We start from the raw sequence: 18,086 nt of genomic DNA, 5'->3' as shown, positions 1-18,086 counted from the left end.
GTGTGTAAGGGCTAAACATCCTCCCTCCCTCCATCTGTCAAAGGGGCCCTCAATGGCAGCCGGCGGAAAGGCGGGGTTCAAATGTATAGGAGTATAGGGGAAGGGAATGTCGTCCAGCTGTCACCACCGGAGATCGAGTCCCAGACCTTAAGCGTGGTGCTCGTGGGTGTGCTAAGGTATGCGTTCTTGGGCCTATCGCTTTTGGGTTTCCATACCAAGTCCCAGATGGTCTTGCCCGCCACGCTTCTGTCCATGTGTAGCCAATGTTTTTCCGACTCTTGCTGGGACCACTCCACCAAAACACGGAGTTGTGCTGCGTTGTAATACAAGTGCATGTCGAGAAGACCCGTCCCTCGCTCCCTCCTCGGACGGCGCAGGGCAGCATAGGAGAACCGAGCTCGCCCACCCTGCCAAATGAAACGGAGCATTTGCAATTTTACCCGCTAAAAGAATTCCCCCTCGGGGGTAATGGGTAGGGCTTGAAAGAGGTATAAGAGCTTAGGGAGAAGGGTCATTTTGATCGCGTGTATGCGCCCTAGCCAGGATATGAACATCGGTTTCCACCGAGCTAGGGTTTTCTGAATGGACGAAAGCAGTGGGGGAAAATTGGCGGTATAAAGCTTCTCAATTCGGGGAGTCAGGTGGATCCCCAAATATTGTATAGAGGTGTGAGTCCACGATAAGTCCGTGAGATGTTGGAGGCGTATGGCCTCCGCTGGGGGCAGAGTGAGGTTAAGGACAAAGGACTTCCCGTAATTGACCTTAAAGCCTGCCACACCTTCAAAGTGTAGTAGGGCGTCTTAAACATGAATGGGCGGGGTCCGAGAGGGAAAGTAGAACATCATCCACAAACAGAGTGATTTTGTGTGATTCCCCAATGAAAGGAAGGCCCCGAATGTCCGGGTCCTCTCTCACTGCCACTGCCAGTGGCTCTATGCTAAAGGCAAAAAGCAGGGGGAGAGAGGACAGCCATGGCGAGTGCCTCGGGAATGTGGGAAGGGAGCAGACATGTGACCGTTAATGACCACTCGAGATCGGGGAGCACTGAAGTTGGCTTTAATCATCGTCAAGAATTTGGGAGAAAATCCGAAGGATGTCAAGGTCCGAAACAGGAAGCCCCAGTCCACCCTGTCGAATGCTTTTTCGGTGTCGAGGCCCACCAAGACAGCATGGATTTTTAACTTGTTAGCTTTCTCGATGAGATGTATCACTCGTCTGGTGTTATCATGGGTTTGGCGGCCCTTAATGAAGCCAGGCCTGATCCGGTTGGCTAAGCGCCGGCATCAAGTCATTCAGCCTGCCTGCAAGGATGGACGAGTAAAGCTTGGCGTCCTGGTTGAACAGGGCAATCGGCCTGTATGACGAGCACAACGGCGGGTCTTTCCCAGGCTTGGGGATGACTGAAATTATCGCTTCTGCCATGGATCTCGACAACACGTCTTCTTCTGCCATGCAATTAAAGAGCTGCACCAGGAAATCGCTTAACTCCGAGATGAAAGTTTTGTAGAAGGTCGCGGTGAAACCGTCAGACCCCTGGGCCTTATGAGGCTTCAGGGTCTACACATTTTCCTCACATTTCTGAGAAAGGAACGTTCTGGAATCTGCATGGATCCACAAAATTCCACATACCCCTCCTTCCTCAAAGTCTGCCGAGAAAAATGGTATCTCACTTGTGTGGGTAGGCCTAGTGCCCACGACAGTAAACAATCCAAAACGCCATGTGGACACACCACATTTTCACAGTGAAAACTGACCCTTTTTTTGCAAAGTGCCTAGCTGTAGATTTTGAACCCTATCTCTGGCGGCACCTAGGGAAACCTAGCAAACCTATACATTTCTTGAAACTAGACACCCACAGAAATCCAGTATGGGGTGACTTGTCTGTCTCTCACTAGGTTCTGTTACCCAGAATCTCTTGCAAACCTAAACATTTGTCCAAAAATACACATTTTCCTCGCATTTTTATGGTGGAATGTTCTGGAATCTGCGTGGATCCACAAACTTTCACTCACCCTGCATTCCCCAAAGTCTTCCAAGAACAATGGTACCTCACTTGTGTGGGTAGGCCTATTGGCGGTGACAGGAAATGGCCCAAAACACAACGTGGACACACCACATTTTCACAGTGAAAACTGACCCTTTTTTTGCAAAGTGCCGAGCTGTAGTTTTTTAACCCTAACTCTGTCGGCACCTAGGGAAACCTAACAAACATATATATATTTGAAAACTAGACACCCAGGGGAATCTAGGATGAGATAACTTGACTGTCTCTCACCAGGTTCTGTTACCCTGAATCACTTGCAAACCTAAAAATGTGTTTAAAAAACATCTTTTCCACATATTTCTGTGGAGGAACGTACTGGAATCTGCGTGGATCCACAAAATTCCACATACCCCGCATTCCTCAAAATCTGCCGAGAAAAATGGTACCTCATTTGTGTGGGTAGGCCTAGTGCCCACGACAGGAAACAATCCAAAACGCAATGTGGACACACCACATTTTCACAGTGAAAACAGACCCTCTTTGTGCAAAGTGCCTAGCTGTAGATTTTGAAAACTATCTCTGGAGGCACGTATGGAAACCTAGCAAACCTATACATTTTTGAAAACTAGACACCAGAGAAATCCAGTATGGGGTTACTTCAATGGCTCTCACTAGGTTCTGTTACCCAGAATCTCTTGCAAACCTAAACATTTGCCCAAAAATACACTTTGTCCTCGCATTTCTATGGTGGAAAGTTCTGGAATCTGCGTGGATCCACACACTTTCACTCACCCTCTGTTCCCCAAAGTCTTCCAAGAACGATGGTACCTCACTTGTGTGGGTAAGCCTATTGGCCGTGACAGAAAACGGCCCAAAACACAATGTGGACACACAAAATTTTCACAGTGAAAACTGACCCTTTTTTTGCAAAGTGCGGAGCTGTAGTTTTTTAACCCTAACTCTGTTGGCACCTAGGGAAACCTAACAAACATATATATATTTGAAAACTAGACACCCAGAGGAGTATAGGATGGGATAACTTGACTGGCTCTCACCAGGTTCTGTTACCCTGAATCCCTTGCAAACCTAAAAATGTGTTTAAAAAAAAATCTTTTCCTCACATTTCTGTGGAGTCTGGAATCTGCGTGGATCTACAACATTCCACATACCACGCATTCCTCAAAGTCTGCCGAGAAAAATTGTACCTCACTTGTGTGGGTAGGCCTAGTGCCCACAACAGGAAACCATCCAAAAAGCAATGTGGACACACCACATTTTCACAGTGAACACTGACCCTTTTTGTGCAAAGTGCCTAGCAGTAGATTTCGAACACTATCTCTGGCAGCACCTAGGGAAACCTAGCAAACCTATACATTTTTGGAAACTAGACACCCATAGAAATCCAGTATGGGGTGACTTCACTGGCTCTCACTAGGTTCTGTTACCCAGAATCTCTTGCAAACCTAAACATTTGTCCAAAAATACACATTTTCCTCGCACTTCTATGGTGGAAAGTTCTGGAATCTGTGTGGATCCACAAACTTTCACTCACCCTGCGTTTCCCAAAGTCTTCCAAGAACAATGGTACCTCACTTGTGTGGGTAGGCCTATTAGCCATGACAGGAAACGGCCCAAAACACAACGTGGACACACCACATTTTCACAGTGAAAACTGACCCTTTTTTTGGAAAGTGCCGAGCTGTAGTTCTTTAACCCTAACTATGTCGGCATCTAGGGAATCCTAACAAACCTATACATATTTGAAAACTAGACACCCAGGGGAATCTAGGATGGGATAACTTGACTGGCTCTCACCAGGTTCCGTTACCCAGAATCCCTTGCAAACCTAAACATTTGTTTAAAAAATACACATTTTCCTCGCACTTCTATGGTGGAAAGTTCTGGAATCTGTGTGGATCCACAAACTTTCACTCACCCTGCGTTCCCCAAAGTCTTCCAAGAACAATGGTACCTCACTTGTGTGGGTAAGCCTATTGGCCGTGACAGAAAACGGCCCAAAACACAATGTGGACACACAAAATTTTCACAGTGAAAACTGACCCTTTTTTTGCAAAGTGCGGAGCTGTAGTTTTTTAACCCTAACTCTGTTGGCACCTAGGGAAACCTAACAAACATATATATATTTGAAAACTAGACACCCAGGGGAATCTAGGATGGGATAACTTGACTGGCTCTCACCAGGTTCCGTTACCCAGAATCCCTTGCAAACCTAAACATTTGTTTAAAAAAATCTTTTCTTCAAATTTCTGTGGAGAATGTTCTGGAATCTGCGTGGATCCAAAAAATTCCGCACACCCCGCATTCCTCAAAGTCTTCCGTGAAAAATGGTTCCTCATTTGTGTGGGCAGGCCTAGTGCCCACAACAGGAAACAGCCCAAAACGCAATTTGGACACACAACATTTTCACAGTGAAAACAGACCCTTTTTCTGCAAAGTGCCGAGCTATAAGTTTTTTTTTGTCAAACGTATTTTTATTGAGAAATAAGGACAAACGAAAACATGCGACAGTCCCGCACAACTTCCCAGGCAGGGGGCAATACGAAATCAAGTTGCAAAAAGAACCCCTTATCCCGGAGCAATGATACATGGCTAGATCAAGTAAGTCTTTATCATCCGGGGAGTGGCATGGGCACGTTCAGGCCTTCTGCTAGGTATGGCGCTGTGACATTATTATGGAAAAGTCTGAGGAGATTTGCTAAGCACCAAAGCTTGTAGAAAAGTTCGACAAGCCCTCATGGGAAAAGCTCCGCCAGATCATAGCGGTGGGACTCCGCTCGAACAAGGAACATAAACCCCCCCTCCTCCCATTCCCCCCCCCCCCACCCTCCCCCCTCCCCAGTGGTGGTAGCGAGTTGTATCGGAAGGACTAACCTAAAAAGATGCTAATCACAGCTGGAACAAGTGGAGCGATCGCACACTGGGCGGACAGACTGCAGAGGGAGACCCTTGGAAAAAAACTGGACCAGGGGGCCCCAGCGAAATGTGAAGTTTTTAAAATCATCTCGGAAAAAATCAGCCATTCTTTCCACACTCAGCAACCTCCACAGTCGTGCATGCCAGAGGGAAATTGCAGGGGCATCTGTCAGCTTCCAAGCCGCTGCTAGGGTGAGTTTAGCCGCCCCCACACAAAGCCACATTATCCGCTTGTCAGCCTTAGTTTGGTGTTCGAGCCCCGGATCTCGAAGGCCCAGCAAAATGTGAGCCATCGGTTCCGCTATCGGGTAGCCCAGTATCTCTTTAATGTGAGATAACATTTCTGCCCAGTAAGGCCGGATGATGGGGCAGTCCCACCAGATATGGCGGAAATCCCCCAGCAAGCCACAACCCCTCCAGCATCTGTCCGAGGAATTCGGGAAAATCTGTCGCAACTTGGCTGGGTAAAGATACCAGTCCATGATCGTTTTGAGGTGTGCCTCCCGTACTTCTATCGGATGATTATGTTTAGCTACATCCGTCCACAGGCGGGACCACTCCCCCTCAGTGATGTCTCGGCCAAGCATTTCCTCCCACATGGACATGTATGGGGGTCTTGGGGACTTAGTAGTTGATAGAAGAAGGTTATAAAGGAAGGAGATCGTACCCGCATGGAAGAGGTCCTTTAAAGAAAGTACTCAAAGGTGTTAGTGGTCTGGTGGTAGTATCTCTCACTAGGGGGGATAGTGCCAAGTGTAAAAGCTGGGTATGATGGAACCGCTCGGTTTGTGGGACACCGTAGACTCGCATGCAGTTAGCGAATGTGAGAGGCGCATAGCCATGGAAAAGGTGTGTAAGGGCTAAACATCCTCCCTCCCTCCATCTGTCAAAGGGGCCCTCAATGGAAGCCGGCGGAAAGGCGGGGTTGAAATGTATAGGAGTATAGGGGAAGGGAATGTCGTCCAGCTGTCACCACCGGAGATCGAGTCCCAGACCTTAAGCGTGGTGCTCGTGGGTGTGCTAAGGTATGCGTTCTTGGGCCTATCGCTTTTGGGTTTCCACACCAAGTCCCAGATCGTCCTGCCCGCCACGCTTCTGTCCATGTGTAGCCAATGTTTTTCCGACTCTTGCTGGGACCACTCCACCAAAACACGGAGTTGTGCTGCCTTGTAATACAAGTGCATGTCGAGAAGACCCGTCCCTCCCTCCCTACTCGGACGGCGCAGGGCAGCATAGGAGAACCGAGCTCGCCCACCCTGCCAAATGAAACGGAGCATTTGCAATTTTACCCACTGAAAGAATTCCCCCTCGGGGGTAATGGGTAGGGCTTGAAAGAGGTATAAGAGCTTAGGGAGAAGGGTCATCTTGATCGCGTGTATGCGCCCTAGCCAGGATATGAACATCGGTTTCCACCGAGCTAGGGTTTTCTGAATGGACGAAAGCAGTGGGGGAAAATTGGCGGTATAAAGCTTCTCAATTCGGGGAGTCAGGTGGATCCCCAAATATTGTATAGAGGTGTGAGTCCACGATAAGTCAGTGAGATGTTGGAGGCGTATGGCCTCCGCTGGGGGCAGAGTGAGGTTAAGGACAAAGGACTTCCCGTAATTGACCTTAAAGCCTGCCACACCTTCAAAGTGTAGTAGGGCGTCTTGAACATGAATGGGTGGGGTCCGAGAGGGAAAGTAGAACATCATCCACAAACAGAGTGATTTTGTGTGATTCCCCAGTGAAAGGAAGGCCCCGAATGTCCGGGTCCTCTCTCACTGCCACTGCCAGTGGCTCTATGCTGAAGGCAAAAAGCAGGGGGGAGAGAGGACAGCCCTGGCGAGTGCCTCGGGAATGTGGGAAGGGAGCAGACATGTGACCGTTAATGACCACTCGAGATCGGGGAGCACTGAAGTTGGCTTTAATCATCGTCAAGAATTTGGGAGAAAATCCGAAGGATGTCAAGGTCCGAAACAGGAAGCCCCAGTCCACCCTGTCGAATGCTTTTTCGGTGTCGAGGCCCACCAAGACAGCATGGATTTTTAACTTGTTAGCTTTCTCGATGAGATGTATCACTCGTCTGGTGTTATCATGGGTTTGGCGGCCCTTAATGAAGCCAGGCCTGATCCGGTTGGCTAAGCGCCGGCATCAAGTCATTCAGCCTACCTGCAAGGATGGACGAGTAAAGCTTGGCGTCCAGGTTGAGCAGGGCAATCGGCCTGTATGACGAGCACAACAGCGGGTCTTTCCCAGGCTTGGGGATCACTGAAATTATCGCTTCTGCCATGGATCTCGACAACACGTCTTCTTCTGCCATGCAATTAAAGAGCTGCACCAGGAAATCGCTTAACTCCGAGGTGAAAGTTTTGTAGAAGGTCGCGGTGAAACCGTCAGACCCCTGGGCCTTATGAGGCTTCAGGGCCTTACATTTTCCTCACATTTCTGAGAAGGAACGTTCTGGAATCTGCGTGGATCCACAAAATTCCACATACCCCTCCTTCCTCAAAGTCTGCCGAGAAAAATGGTACCTCACTTGTGTGGGTAGGCCTAGTGCCCACGACAGTAAACAATCCAAAACGCAATGTGGACACACCACATTTTCACAGTGAAAACTGACCCTTTTTTTGCAAAGTGCCTAGCTGTAGATTTTGAACCCTATCTCTGGCGGCACCTAGGGAAACCTAGAAAACCTATACATTTCTTGAAACTAGACACCCACAGAAATCCAGTATGGGGTGACTTGTCTGTCTCTCACTAGGTTCTGTTACCCAGAATCTCTTGCAAACCTAAACATTTGTCCAAAAATACACATTTTCCTCGCATTTTTATGGTGGAAAGTTCTGGAATCTGCGTGGATCCACAAACTTTCACTCACCCTGCATTCCCCAAAGTCTTCCAAGAACAATGGTACCTCACTTGTGTGGGTAGGCCTATTGGCGGTGACAGGAAATGGCCCAAAACACAACGTGGACACACCACATTTTCACAGTGAAAACTGACCCTTTTTTTGCAAAATGCCGAGCTGTAGTTTTTTAACCCTAACTCTGTCGGCACCTAGGGAAACCTAACAAACTTATATATATTTGAAAACTAGACACCCAGGGGAATCTAGGATGAGATAACTTGACTGTCTCTCACCAGGTTCTGTTACCCTGAATCACTTGCAAACCTAAAAATGTGTTTAAAAAACATCTTTTCCACACATTTCTGTGGAGGAACGTACTGGAATCTGTGTGGATCCACAAAATTCCACATACCCCTCCTTCCTCAAAGTCTTCCGAGAAAAATGGTACCTCACTTGTGTGGGTAGGCCTAGTGCCCACGACAGTAAACAATCCAAAACGCAATGTGGACACACCACATTTTCACAGTGAAAACTGACCCTTTTTTTGCAAAGTGCCTAGCTGTAGATTTTGAACCCTATCTCTGGCGGCACCTAGGGAAACCTAGCAAACCTATACATTTCTTGAAACTAGACACCCACAGAAATCCAGTATGGGGTGACTTGTCTGTCCCTCACTAGGTTCTGTTACCCAGAATCTCTTGCAAACCTAAACATTTGTCCAAAAATACACATTTTCCTCGCATTTTTATGGTGGAAAGTTCTGGAATCTGCGTGGATCCACAAACTTTCACTCACCCTGCATTCCCCAAAGTCTTCCAAGAACAATGGTACCTCACTTGTGTGGGTAGGCCTATTGGCGGTGACAGGAAATGGCCCAAAACACAACGTGGACACACCACATTTTCACAGTGAAAACTGACCCTTTTTTTGCAAAATGCCGAGCTGTAGTTTTTTAACCCTAACTCTGTCGGCACCTAGGGAAACCTAACAAACTTATATATATTTGAAAACTAGACACCCAGGGGAATATAGGATGAGATAACTTGACTGTCTCTCACCAGGTTCTGTTACCCTGAATCACTTGCAAACCTAAAAATGTGTTTAAAAAACATCTTTTCCACACATTTCTGTGGAGGAACGTACTGGAATCTGCGTGGATCCACAAAATTCCACATACCACGCATTCCTCAAAATCTGCCGAGAAAAATGGTACCTCATTTGTGTGGGTAGGCCTAGTGCCCACGACAGGAAACAATCCAAAACGCAATGTGGACACACCACATTTTCACAGTGAAAACAGACCCTCTTTGTGCAAAGTGCCTAGCTGTAGATTTTGAACACTATCTCTGGTGGCACCTATGGAAACCTAGCAAACCTATACATTTTTGAAAACTAGACACCCAGAGAAATCCAGTATGGGGTTACTTCAATGGCTCTCACTAGGTTCTGTTACCCAGAATCTCTTGCAAACCTAAACATTTGTCCAAAAATACACTTTGTCCTCGCATTTCTATGGTGGAAAGTTCTGGAATCTGCGTGGATCCACACACTTTCACTCACCCTCCGTTCCCCAAAGTCTTCCAAGAACGATGGTACCTCATTTTTGAAAACTAGACACCCAGAGAAATCCAGTATGGGGTGACTTGTCTGTCTCTCGCTAGGTTCTGTTACCCAGAATCTCTTGCAAACCTAAACATTTGTCCAAAAATACACATTTTCCTCGCATGTTTATGGTGGAAAGTTCTGGAATCTGCGTGGATCCACAAACTTTCACTCACCCTGCGTTCCCCAAAGTCTTCTGAGAACAATGGTACCTCACTTGTGTGGGTAGGCCTATTGGCGGTGACAGGAAACGGCCCAAAACACAATGTGGACACACCACATTTTCACAGTGAAAACTGACCCTTTTTTTGCAAAGTGCCGAGCTGTAGTTTTTTAACCCTAACTCTGTCGGCACCTAGGGAAACCTAAGAAACATATATATATTTGAAAACTAGACACCCGGGGGAATCTAGGGTGGGATATCTTGACTGGCTCTCACCAGGTTCTGTTACCCTGAATCCCTTGCAAACCTAAAAATGTGTTTAAAAAAACATCTTTTCCTCACATTTCTGTGGAGGAACGTACTGGAATCTGCGTGGATCCACAAAATTCCACATAACCCGCATTCCTCAAAGTGCCGAGAAAAATGGTACCTCACTTGTGTGGGTAGGCCTAATGCCCACAACAGGAAACCATCCAAAAAGCAATGTGGACACACCACATTTTCACAGTGAACACTGACCCTTTTTTTGCAAAGTGCCTAGCTGTAGATTTTGAACACTATCTCTGGCGGCACCTAGGGAAACCTAGCAAACCTATACATTTTTGGAAACTAGACACCCATAGAAATCCAGTATGGGGTGACTTCACTGGCTCTCACTAGGTTCTGTTACCCAGAATCTCTTGTAAAACTAAACATGTGTCGAAAAATACACATTTTCCTAACATTTATGTGGAGGAACGTTCTGGAATCTGCGTGGATCCACAAAATTCCACATACCCCGTATTCCTCAAAGTCCGCTGCAAAAAATGGTACCTTACTTTTGTGGGTAGGCCTAGTGCCCACGACAGTAAACAATCCAAAACGCAATGTGGACTTACCACATTTTCACAGTGAAAACTGACCCTTTTTTTGCAAAGTGCCTAGCTGTAGATTTTGAACACTATCTTTGGCGGCACCTAGGAAACCTAGCAAACCTATACATTTTTGGAAACTACACACCCAGGGAAATCCAGTATGGGATGACTTCACTGGCTCTCACTAGGTTCTGTTACCCAGAATCTATTGCAAACCTAAACATTTGTCCAAAAATACACATTTTCCTCGCACTTCTATGGTGGAAAGTTCTGGAATCTGTGTGGATCCACAAACTTTCACTCACCCTGCGTTCCCCAAAGTCTTCCAAGAACAATGGTACCTCACTTGTGTGGGTAGGCCTATTGGCCGTGACAGGAAATGGCCCAAAACACAACGTGGACACACCACATTTTCACAGTGAAAACTGACCCTTTTTTTGCAAAATGCCGAGCTGTAGTTTTTTAACCCTAACTCTGTCGGCACCTGTCGAAACCTAACAAACTTATATATATTTGAAAACTAGACACCCAGGGGAATCTAGGATGAGATAACTTGACTGTCTCTCACCAGGTTCTGTTACCCTGAATCACTTGCAAACCTAAAAATGTGTTTAAAAAACATCTTTTCCACACATTTCTGTGGAGGAACGTACTGGAATCTGCGTGGATCCACAAAATTCCACATACCCCTCCTTCCTCAAAGTCTGCCGAGAAAAATGGTACCTCACTTGTGTGGGTAGGCCTAGTGCCCACGACAGTAAACAATCCAAAACGCAATGTGGACACACCACATTTTCACAGTGAAAACTGACCCTTTTTTTGCAAAGTGCCTAGCTGTAGATTTTGAACCCTATCTCTGGCGGCACCTAGGGAAACCTAGCAAACCTATACATTTCTTGAAACTAGACACCCACAGAAATCCAGTATGGGGTGACTTGTCTGTCTCTCACTAGGTTCTGTTACCCAGAATCTCTTGCAAACCTAAACATTTGTCCAAAAATACACATTTTCCTCGCATTTTTATGGTGGAAAGTTCTGGAATCTGCGTGGATCCACAAACTTTCACTCACCCTGCATTCCCCAAAGTCTTCCAAGAACAATGGTACCTCACTTGTGTGGGTAGGCCTATTGGCGGTGACAGTAAATGGCCCAAAACACAACGTGGACACACCACATTTTCACAGTGAAAACTGACCCTTTTTTTGCAAAATGCCGAGCTGTAGTTTTTTAACCCTAACTCTGTCGGCACCTAGGGAAACCTAACAAACGTATATATATTTGAAAACTAGACACCCAGGGGAATCTAGGATGAGATAACTTGACTGTCTCTCACCAGGTTCTGTTACCCTGAATCACTTGCAAACCTAAAAATGTGTTTAAAAAACATCTTTTCCACACATTTCTGTGGAGGAACGTACTGGAATCTGCGTGGATCCACAAAATTCCACATACCACGCATTCCTCAAAATCTGCCGAGAAAAATGGTACCTCATTTGTGTGGGTAGGCCTAGTGCCCACGACAGGAAACAATCCAAAACGCAATGTGGACACACCACATTTTCACAGTGAAAACAGACCCTCTTTGTGCAAAGTGCCTAGCTGTAGATTTTGAACACTATCTCTGGTGGCACCTATGGAAACCTAGCAAACCTATACATTTTTGAAAACTAGACACCCAGAGAAATCCAGTATGGGGTTACTTCAATGGCTCTCACTAGGTTCTGTTACCCAGAATCTCTTGCAAACCTAAACATTTGTCCAAAAATACACTTTGTCCTCGCATTTCTATGGTGGAAAGTTCTGGAATCTGCGTGGATCCACACACTTTTACTCACCCTCCGTTCCCCAAAGTCTTCCAAGAACGATGGTACCTCATTTTTGAAAACTAGACACCCAGAGAAATCCAGTATGGGGTGACTTGTCTGTCTCTCGCTAGGTTCTGTTACCCAGAATCTCTTGCAAACCTAAACATTTGTCCAAAAATACACATTTTCCTCGCATGTTTATGGTGGAAAGTTCTGGAATCTGCGTGGATCCACAAACTTTCACTCACCCTGCGTTCCCCAAAGTCTTCTGAGAACAATGGTACCTCACTTGTGTGGGTAGGCCTATTGGCGGTGACAGGAAACGGCCCAAAACACAATGTGGACACACCACATTTTCACAGTGAAAACTGACCCTTTTTTTGCAAAGTGCCGAGCTGTAGTTTTTTAACCCTAACTCTGTCGGCACCTAGGGAAACCTAAGAAACATATATATATTTGAAAACTAGACACCCGGGGGAATCTAGGGTGGGATATCTTGACTGGCTCTCACCAGGTTCTGTTACCCTGAATCCCTTGCAAACCTAAAAATGTGTTTAAAAAAACATCTTTTCCTCACATTTCTGTGGAGGAACGTACTGGAATCTGCGTGGATCCACAAAATTCCACATAACCCGCATTCCTCAAAGTGCCGAGAAAAATGGTACCTCACTTGTGTGGGTAGGCCTAATGCCCACAACAGGAAACCATCCAAAAAGCAATGTGGACACACCACATTTTCACAGTGAACACTGACCCTTTTTTTGCAAAGTGCCTAGCTGTAGATTTTGAACACTATCTCTGGCGGCACCTAGGGAAACCTAGCAAACCTATACATTTTTGGAAACTAGACACCCATAGAAATCCAGTATGGGGTGACTTCACTGGCTCTCACTAGGTTCTGTTACCCAGAATCTCTTGTAAAACTAAACATGTGTCGAAAAATACACATTTTCCTAACATTTATGTGGAGGAACGTTCTGGAATCTGCGTGGATCCACAAAATTCCACATACCCCGTATTCCTCAAAGTCCGCTGCAAAAAATGGTACCTTACTTTTGTGGGTAGGCCTAGTGCCCACGACAGTAAACAATCCAAAACGCAATGTGGACTTACCACATTTTCACAGTGAAAACTGACCCTTTTTTTGCAAAGTGCCTAGCTGTAGATTTTGAACACTATCTCTGGCGGCACCTAGGAAACCTAGCAAACCTATACATTTTTGGAAACTACACACCCAGGGAAATCCAGTATGGGATGACTTCACTGGCTCTCACTAGGTTCTGTTACCCAGAATCTATTGCAAACCTAAACATTTGTCCAAAAATACACATTTTCCTCGCACTTCTATGGTGGAAAGTTCTGGAATCTGTGTGGATCCACAAACTTTCACTCACCCTGCGTTCCCCAAAGTCTTCCAAGAACAATGGTACCTCACTTGTGTGGGTAGGCCTATTGGCCGTGACAGGAAACGGCCCAAAACACAACGTGGACACACCACATTTTCACAGTGAAAACTGACCCTTTTTTTGCAAAGTGCCGAGCTGTACTTCTTTAACCCTAACTCTGTCGGCATCTAGGGAATCCTAACAAACCTATACATATTTGAAAACTAGACACCCAGGGGAATCTAGGATGGGATAACTTGACTGGCTCTCACCAGGTTCCGTTACCCAGAATCCCTTGCAAACCTAAACATTTGTTTAAAAAAATCTTTTCTTCAAATTTCTGTGGAGAACGTTCTGGAATCTGCGTGGATCCAAAAAATTCTGCACACCCCGCATTCCTCAAAGTCTTCCGTGAAAAATGGTTCCTCATTTGTGTGGGCAGGCCTAGTGCCCACAACAGGAAACAGCCCAAAACGCAATTTGGACACACAACATTTTCACAGTGAAAACAGACCCTTTTTCTGCAAAGTGCCGAGCTATAAGTTTTTTTTGTCAAACGTATTTTTATTGAGAAATAAGGACAAAAGAAAACATGCGACAGTCCCGCACAACTTCCCAGGCAGGGGGCAATACGAATTCAAGTTGCAAAAAGAACCCCTTATCCCGGAGCAATGATACATGGCTAGATCAAGTAAGTCTTTATCATCCGGGGAGCGGCATGGGCGCGTTCAGGCCTTCTGCTAGGTATGGCGCTGTGACATTATTATGGAAAAGTCTGAGGAGATTTGCTAAGCACCAAAGCTTGTAGAAAAGTTCGACAAGCCCTCATGGGAAAAGCTCCGCCAGATCATAGCGGTGGGACTCCGCTCGAACAAGGAACATAAACGCCCCTCCTCCCATCCCCCCCCCCACCCTCCCCTCCCCAGTGGTGGTAGCGAGTTGTATCGGAAGGACTAACCTAAAAAGATGATAATCACAGCTGGAACAAGTGGAGCGATCGCACACTGGACGGACAGACTGCAGAGGGGAGACCCTTGGAAAGAAACTGGACCAGGGGGCCCCAGCGAAATGTGAAGTTTTTAAAATCATCTCGGAAAATATCAGCCATTCTTTCCACACTCAGCAACCTCCACAGACGTGCATGCCAGAGGGAAATTGCAGGGGCATCTGTCTGCTTCCAAGCCGCTGGTAGGGTGAGTTTAGCCGCCCCCACACAAAGCCACATTATCCGCTTGTCAGCCTTAGTTTGGTGTTCGAGCCCCGGATCTCGAAGGCCCAGCAAAATGTGAGCCATCGGTTCCGCTATCGGGTAGCCCAGTATCTCTTTAATGTGAGATAAAATTTCTGCCCAGTAAGGCCGGATGATGGGGCAGTCCTACCAGATATGGCGGAAATCCCCCAGCAAGCCACAACCCCTCCAGCATCTGTCCGAGGAATTCGGGAAAATCTGTCGCAACTTGGCTGGGTAAAGATACCAGTCCATGATCGTTTTGAGGTGTGCCTCCCGTAGTTCTATCGAATGATTATGTTTCGCTACATCCGTCCACAGGCGGGACCACTCCCCCTTAGTGATGTCTCGGCCAAGCATTTCCTCCCACATGGACATGTATCGGGGTCTTGGGGACTTAGTAGTTGATAGAAGAAGGTTATAAAGGAAAGAGATCGTCCCCGCATGGTAGAGGTCCTTGAAAGAAAATACTCAAAGGTGTTAGTGGTCTGGTGGCAGCATCTCTCACTAGGGGGGATAGTGCCAAGTGTAAAAGCTGGGTATGATGGAACCGCTCGGTTTGTGGGACACCGTAGACTCGCATGCAGTTAGCGAATGTGAGAGGCGCATAGCCATGGAAAAGGTGGGTAAGGGCTAAACATCCTCCCTCCCTCCATCTGTCAAAGGGGCCCTCAATGGCAGCCGGCGGAAAGGCGGGGTTCAAATGTATAGGAGTATAGGGGAAGGGAATGTCGTCCAGCTGTCACCACCGGAGATCGAGTCCCAGACCTTAAGCGTGGTGCTCGTGGGTGTGCTAAGGTATGCGTTCTTGGGCCTATCGCTTTTGGGTTTCCACACCAAGTCCCAGATCGTCCTGCCCGCCACGCTTCTGTCCATGTGTAGCCAATGTTTTTCCGACTCTTGCTGGGACCACTCCACCAAAACACGGAGTTGTGCTGCGTTGTAATACAAGTGCATGTCGAGAAGACCCGTCCCTCGCTCCCTCCTCGGACGGCGCAGGGCAGCATAGGAGAACCGAGCTCGCCCACCCTGCCAAATGAAACGGAGCATTTGCAATTTTACCCGCTGAAAGAATTCCCCCTCGGGGGTAATGGGGAGGGCTTGAAAGAGGTATAAGAGCTTAGGGAGAAGGGTCATTTTGATCGCGTGTATGCGCCCTAGCCAGGATATGAACATCGGTTTCCACCGAGCTAGGGTTTTCTGAATGGACGAAAGCAGTGGGGGAAAATTGGCGGTATAAAGCTTCTCAATTCGGGGAGTCAGGTGGATCCCCAAATATTGTATAGAGGTGTGAGTCCACGATAAGTCCGTGAGATGTTGGAGGCGTATGGCCTCCGCTGGGGGCAGAGTGAGGTTAAGGACAAAGGACTTCCCGTAATTGACCTTAAAGCCTGCCACACCTTCAAAGTGTAGTAGGGCGTCTTGAACATGAATGGGCGGGGTCCGAGAGGGAAAGTAGAACATCATCCACAAACAGAGTGATTTTGTGTGATTCCCCAGTGAAAGGAAGGCCCCGAATGTCCGGGTCCTCTCTCACTGCCACTGCCAGTGGCTCTATGCTGAAGGCAAAAAGCAGGGGGAGAGAGGACAGCCATGGCGAGTGCCTCGGGAATGTGGGAAGGGAGCAGACATGTGACCGTTAATGACCACTCGAGATCGGGGAGCACTGAAGTTGGCTTTAATCATCGTCAAGAATTTGGGAGAAAATCCGAAGGATGTCAAGGTCCGAAACAGGAAGCCCCAGTCCACCCTGTCGAATGCTTTTTTGGTGTCGAGGCCCACCAAGACAGCATGGATTTTTAACTTGTTAGCTTTCTCGATGAGATGTATCACTCGTCTGGTGTTATCATGGGTTTGGCGGCCCTTAATGAAGCCAGGCCTGATCCAGTTGGCTAAGCGCCGGCATCAAGTCATTCAGCCTGCCTGCAAGGATGGACGAGTAAAGCTTGGCGTCCTGGTTGAGCAGGGCAATCGGCCTGTATGACGAGCACAACGGCGGGTCTTTCCCAGGCTTGGGGATGACTGAAATTATCGCTTCTGCCATGGATCTCGACAACACGTCTTCTTCTGCCATGCAATTAAAGAGCTGCACCAGGAAATCGCTTAACTCCGAGATGAAAGTTTTGTAGAAGGTCGCGGTGAAACCGTCAGACCCCTGGGCCTTATGAGGCTTCAGGGTCTACACATTTTCCTCACATTTCTGAGAAGGAACGTTCTGGAACCTGCATGGATCCACAAAATTCCACATACCCCTCCTTCCTCAAAGTCTGCCGAGAAAAATGGTATCTCACTTGTGTGGGTAGGCCTAGTGCCCACGACAGTAAACAATCCAAAACGCAATGTGGACACACCACATTTTCACAGTGAAAACTGACCCTTTTTTTGCAAAGTGCCTAGCTGTAGATTTTGAACCCTATCTCTGGCGGCACCTAGGGAAACCTAACAAACCTATACATTTCTTAATACTAGACACCCACAGAAATCCAGTATGGGGTGACTCGTCTGTCTCTCACTAGGTTCTGTTACCCAGAATCTCTTGCAAACCTAAACATTTGTCCAAAAATACACATTTTCCTCGCATTTTTATGGTGGAAAGTTCTGGAATCTGCGTGGATCCACAAACTTTCACTCACCCTGCATTCCCCAAAGTCTTCCAAGAACAATGGTACCTCACTTGTGTGGGTAGGCCTATTGGCGGTGACAGGAAATTGCCCAAAACACAACATGGACACACCACATTTTCACAGTGAAAACTGATTCTTTTTTTGCAAAGTGCGGAGCTGTAGTTTTTTAACCCTAACTCTGTTGGCACCTATGGAAACCTAACAAACATATATATATTTGAAAACTAGACACCCAGAGGAATATAGGATGGGATAACTTGACTGGCTCTCACCAGGTTCTGTTACCCTGAATCCCTTGCAAACCTAAAAATGTGTTTAAAAAAAATCTTTTCCTCACATTTCTGTGGAGTCTGGAATCTGCGTGGATCTGCAACATTCCACATACCACGCATTCCTCAAAGTCTGCCGAGAAAAATGGTACCTCACTTGTGTGGGTAGGCCTAGTGCCCACGACAGGAAACAATCCAAAACACAATGTGGAAACACCACATTTTCACAGTGAAAACTGACCCTTTTTTTGCAAAGTGCCTAGCTGTAGATTTTGAACCCTATCTCTGGCGGCACCTAGGGAAACCTAGCAAACCTATACCTTTCTTGAAACTAGACACCCACAGAAATCCAGTATGGGGTGACTTGTCTGTCTCTCGCTAGGTTCTGTTACCTAGAATCTCTTGCAA

This window comes from Lissotriton vulgaris, chromosome 1_1, assembly GCF_964263255.1.
Source record: "Lissotriton vulgaris chromosome 1_1, aLisVul1.2, whole genome shotgun sequence".
Lineage (NCBI taxonomy): Eukaryota > Metazoa > Chordata > Amphibia > Caudata > Salamandridae > Lissotriton > Lissotriton vulgaris.
Note: the sequence above shows the minus strand (reverse complement) of the source record.